Genomic DNA, 5,986 nt, shown 5'->3' on the forward strand with positions numbered 1-5,986 from the left:
AAGCTTCCAATGCAATGGAAGGGGGTCCAAATGGGTTGCCGAAGAGCAGCTGGAGATGAGATGTCCTGCACTTCTGGTTAGAATACAGTTACTACATTGAAACTGTTGTGTTAGTTATAGTTGATTTGAGTCTTAATGCAGCCAGTTTTTGGCTGTGCAAACTTAGCCACTGTGACTCCATCTTGGCCTTAGCCTGTCTGCATGCTCACTATCCCAATCTTCTGCCTTGTTAGCAAGGAGTCATGAATTCTTTATAGACACGTTAAAGAGGTGTATATTCTACATTAATCAGATCATAGAGGAAAAACACAGCTTCACTAAAAAGAAAAACAAAGTGACTTCCTTTTCGGGCCCTTTCCCTATCTACCTATAAATGGATCTAATTCCTTTCTCACAGTCATGAAAATCTGAACACTGACTAGATGATATTAAGGAATTTTTTTTTTTATGTGTGATAGTGGTTTTGTGATTATGCTTTCTTTGAATTTTTATTATTTTTTCTGCTCTAATTCTTCAGATTTTATGGAGTTTACAAATTCCATTTTTTCAAATGTTCGCCTCCTAGCCAGACATTTTGGAATCTCTAATCAAATTCGGTCTACTTATAATTTAGAATATGTTTTCTCCAGTACTTTGTGGCACAATAATGGTTAAGTGTTGACTTTTTACACACATGTTCTTAATAATTCTTTACAATTTTTAATACTTTGAACTGTAATATGTATCTTTTCTTCTTTAATTTAGTTTTAATTTATGGAAGTTATTTCTCTGTTGCTGGAATTTTCCTAATTAGAAACTTTTACATAATCTATTCAAAAGCAAAAAAGAAAAAAAAGAGTAGTAGTATAATTGGTCCTAATTTAAATGAATTGTGGGAATCTATTTTTTTTAATAATTATTTATAGGGAACAACAGATGGTGTAATAGTTATGTCGCTAGACTCCCATGTAGTCGACTCCGGTTTGCATCCCAGACTCAGAGGCTTAAACTCACGCTGGGCACGTGTGCCTGCATGCGGGAGAATGGAGGAGAATAGAGGAGATGGGATGGGGTGTGGCCATCACTCCAGGGGGGGATTTCTCACTTTCTCTCTCTCTGTCTCTCTGACAAGCACACGCACCCTATACCAAAAATCTCTCTTTAAAAAAAATAAAAATAATTATTTATGTAATTTTATTTATCATTATATTACTTTTAAATTTGCTACAGGAACATGTGCTCATCAGAGAGAGACAGAGAGAGAGGGAAAGTGAAAAAGCAAATCCTCACATCTGGTACTCATACCACAGTCAGCTATGCGAGAGTCCAGTGTCTTAACCACCACAACACCTGCCGGCCCAGCTATCCACTCTTAACATGAACGCAATAGCACAGTGTCAGTCTGGTCTCACCTTCCATGGACTCGGGACAAGCTACTTAGATTACAAATATGTGGAGCTAAGCTACAGGGTATTTTAACCAGTTTGTCCTAGATTAAGATACTATAAAAGCCTGGACCATCATAAACCTCATCGAACCTCAGCTACTAGCCAGAGAACTGAGTATAACCCTAAAAAGTTAAAATGGGGGGACAAATATTTAATTCCCACAAACTGGGTCAAAAATGTAAGCAAAAGGTTTAACTAAACTATCATGACCTTGCATAGAAAGATAAAATATGATAAAAATGCCATCCTCAGATCATTTACCAGTTTACTGCAATCTGTGATGGCCATTCTCAGATCATTTACCAGTTTACTGCAATCTGTGATGGCCAGTCTCAGATCATTTACCAGTTTACTGCAATCTGTGATGGCCATTCTCAGATCATTTACCAGTTTACTGCAATCTGTGATGGCCATTCTCAGATCATTTACCAGTTTACTGCAATCTGTGATGGTCATTCTCTGATCATTTACCAGTTTATTGCAATCTGTGATGGCCATTCTCAGATCATTTACCAGTTTACTGCAATCTGTGATGGCCAGTCTCAGATCATTTACCAGTTTACTGCAATCTGTGATGGCCAGTCTCAGATCATTTACCAGTTTACTGCAATCTGTGATGGTCATTCTCAGATCATTTACCAGTTTACTGCAATCTGTGATGGTCAGTCGTGTGCCAACTTCACTAGCCTACAGCCCTCATTTATCCAGTAAGCACTAGCCTAGGCCTTCCGGTGAAGTCTCCTGCAGATCTTAGTGAGGTCCGTTATCATCTGATTTTAAACAAGGCAAATAACCCTAGGCAGTCTGAGTGAGTCTGAATTCAGTCAGTCAAAAGGTCTCAGGCTAACTAAGGCTTCCGCTGCAAAGGGAGCAATTTCATCTGTAGATAAGAATTTCAGCTTGTGCTTAGGAGGTCAGCCCGCCCCTTCTGCTGGCCTGTCCTCTGAATTCGGAACCGCCTCACCGGCCCATGGAATGATGTAAGCCTAGTCCTCGACATCAATCTCTTCATCTACTGTTTCTGTTTCTCAAGTTGATCCCTGACTGATACAGATTTCAACCAAGAGATGACCTTTTCCCCCCTTATATCAGACAGAAAGCAAGAAATCACCCTGCAGGAGCCACAATCCTTTCTCCTCTAGGGATTGTAGGCACGCATGCACACGCCCGCACCCCTGGCGTGAGGTTTAAGCCACTGGGTCCAGGACTCGAACTGTGGTCGACCATCTGGGGGCCAGCGACGTAACCATTACACCATCTGCTGGTCCCTGTCAGATGGTCCCTGGCTTTTGTTGAATAAGCCACTGGGCTTGGGGAGTTTAGGAGGAAGACAAAGAGGGATGGACCCATGGCCGTAGCTCAACTCTGAGCTGTAAGGGAGCAGCGATGCTTTGTGCCACAAGGAGTCACTATGTTAATACCAATGCACTATTAATTAATATCATGCACTCAGTGGCGGGAACCATGGTAACCAGGTCACCAGCACCTGAAGTGGCCCAGAGAGTCCCACCTACAACCAGATTAATACCACAAATGGCTAAGTACCATGAGGCAGCACTGCCATCAAACCTTCAGCATCACCAGTTTAACTTTCCCCTCAAGGAACCTGGAAATATTGTCATATGCACCCAAAAACTCCAGAAGAGCTGGATTCCCCCCTTCCTCCTCTTACTTTGGGAAGAGCATAAGGCCATTGGCTTCCAGTGGGGACCTGGAGACCTTGGTGCCATTATTAGCTGCTCCACTCAGCCTGGGTCGTGTGTGCTTGCCACGTTCCCTTTATCCAACAGTCACACCTTTTATGCCGCACAAGACCTCTCTGGCCTTTCTCCAGATCTGAAATTGTGAGCCTCCCTTCGTGTGGCAGTCTGCATTGCCTTGTTGGGTCCCTCCCAGGTGCATCAGGAACCACCTAAGGGCCTCCTTCCTGGCCCCTCTCAGGGTCTTGAGTATCCATGTTCTAAGCTTGCCAGCCCCAGGAACGACTGATCGCCCCAGGAATGACTGATCATGACAGAGTGTCTGGTCTTGCACTCCCATTTCCATGCTCTTCCCTCTGCCTCAGTCCATGTAACCAGCTCGCTGACATCGTGTGCCTCTGTGTGTGTGTGTGTGTGTGTGTGTAGGGGGTGACTTATGTCCCACTATTACCCCTCCTTCCCACAAGAGCTACACGTCAAGACTTAGTCGCCCTGTCGATGTCTTTACCCCACCCAGGCTCTGGGGGTTGTCACTCCCCCAGCTTCCCCAATAAGCTGTGGTCTGTCCAGTTGAACTCTGTTTACATCATCAGTTTTATGAAGCACGCACCCTGGCTACCAACTTGTTCGTGTGCAGGGAGACAGAGCACCATGCACACAACAGTTCCATAGACAGGCAGACAGGCACCCAGGGACAACAGATGCCTAGGATTTATCAAGGGAGATGAAGTCCCCTCAATATCATGATTTCAAGTGTGAGGTGTTGTTTTCATTTCTCTCACTTTCTCTCCTTACCCCACCAACCACATCATCCCACCACCACTTGTTCCTACCTGTCTAGAGGGCTGTTCTATCCCATCCCCGGGCCCATCACATAGTGCTATTGAGGGTATAATAGGTGATTGTCAAGCCTGCAGGTGACTTAGGTCAATCTATGGTCTAACAGCTGTGTCCACATCCTCCAGTCTCTCTAGGTGGACAGCAGTTTATGAAGCATAGCTCCAGACAGCAAAGGACAGTAGGTGTTTTTCAATAGAGGGGCCTCCACTCTGACACCTAAATTCTAAAGGGAGTCTGGATTTAGCCCTCAACTTGCATGGGGTATTCACGCTCTGCTATACCCCACACTCCTCATGTGTGTGGTCCAGAGAATGTTTGATGGGAAAGAAAAAGGAACATAAAACATGGCTTTAGCCCTGCATCTTGCATTTCTGTTCTGTGTCTGATCCACAATATACTCACTGGTTTTGAGCTTGGCTATGTTGTGATTTTATTTTTATATGTTATACACCTATCTATCTATAGCTTTTTTTTTTTTCAGTTTTGAACATAGAGGTTACATGAATGTGTGAAAAAAATGACTCATCTAAATCCCAAGTCTCCTATGCTGTATAAGGAATAAAACAGCAGAATCTCAGAAATCACAGAAAGTAAAAGAAGCTATAGAAGATAATTAAAGAGAAAGGAGAGGAAAAGAAATAGCAAAGGAGCAGTTACCCTGTTGTTTTGATGAAATCGAAGCAGTTGAAAAAAGACTTTCTCCTGCAAAGAAACATTGACAACCCCTTTCCTCTGGGATTTCATCCATTCTAAATTTCATTGTGTAACACAGTAGAGAAGAGTCACTTGAGGGAGATTTTGGCAACCTAATGTGTTTTAGTTTAAACTGTTTCAAATGTCTTTTTATCGAATGCTACAGTGTACTGAAAACAAGGAAAAGTAAACTTCGCACACAAAGAGCAGAAAGAGATGAAGAAAGAGATGAAAATATCAATAAAATAGACCTATCAAAACCCAACAGAGTTTAGGCCACCATTCAATACAGACGTATTTGGGTCTTGGTAAGAATGCAAGTGCTTGGCGTGCGGGCTGTCTCTGAAGGACTGCACCCTGCTGCATCAGTAAAATGGGAGCCATAAGTCTCCTGGGTGGAATGCACGCTGGAGGGAATAAGGAAGGAAGCTTCCTGAAGCAGCAGGACATTTCATTGAGGGCTTTGGTCCCTAGGCGCTTGGCCACAGCTGCTTCTGTGACCTTTTGCTTGCGAAGTTACCATTGCAAATGTCTCAAAGGCTTTTTCAAAGATAAAATAGGCATCGAGTTTCAGAAGAGATAAACAGAATTTGTGTAGTCAAATAAAACAGGCAAAACATTATGAACATCTATTAGTTTATTTTATTGGGAAATTTGGGCAGTATCATATGACAGCTAAGAACACTGAAGGAAGAAGGAAAGCATTGCATGCAGGTGCAGACAAACAAAACAGGGATGGAGTGGAAAGGCAGTAAACACATTCATCAAAACAAGCACCAGGGCTTGCGATGGCACTTAGCTGAGCTCAGTGATAGGGCCGGTTGAGGTGCTGGGCTGTTCTCATGTGTTCCCCATGAGATGGTACCTGTTTGGAAACTTCCCGGATGGAAAGATGGAAAACACCGAATTCAGACAGGAACAGAATCCAGGATCGTAGAATGGGGACAAAAACAGACAGGATGGAAAGGAGGCAAGTCTTATCAACAGAGCAGAAAGTTGTGCACCTGTCCAGAGCCAGGCCGGCCTCCTAGCAGCAGCACTGCTTCTTGCAGCAGCACTTCTGCTGGCAGCAGCACTTCTGCTGGCAACAGCCCTTCCCACAGCCACAGCCACACTAGCCACAGCCACAGGAGCTGCCCCCGCCCCCAGGAGCCCCAGCCACAGGAGCTGCAGGTGCGGCGGCAGCAGCAGACCACGGGGGTGCTGCAGCAGCCCCCACAGCAGCCGCGGCAGCAGGGGCAGCAGGCAGAGCAGCAGCCCACCCGGTAGCACCTGCAGGTGGTGCAGCTGCCACAGCCTCCGCAGCCTCCGCAGCCCACACCGCCG

Source organism: Tupaia chinensis, unplaced genomic scaffold (assembly GCF_000334495.1).
Source record: "Tupaia chinensis unplaced genomic scaffold, TupChi_1.0 Scaffold000066_1, whole genome shotgun sequence".
NCBI lineage: Eukaryota > Metazoa > Chordata > Mammalia > Scandentia > Tupaiidae > Tupaia > Tupaia belangeri.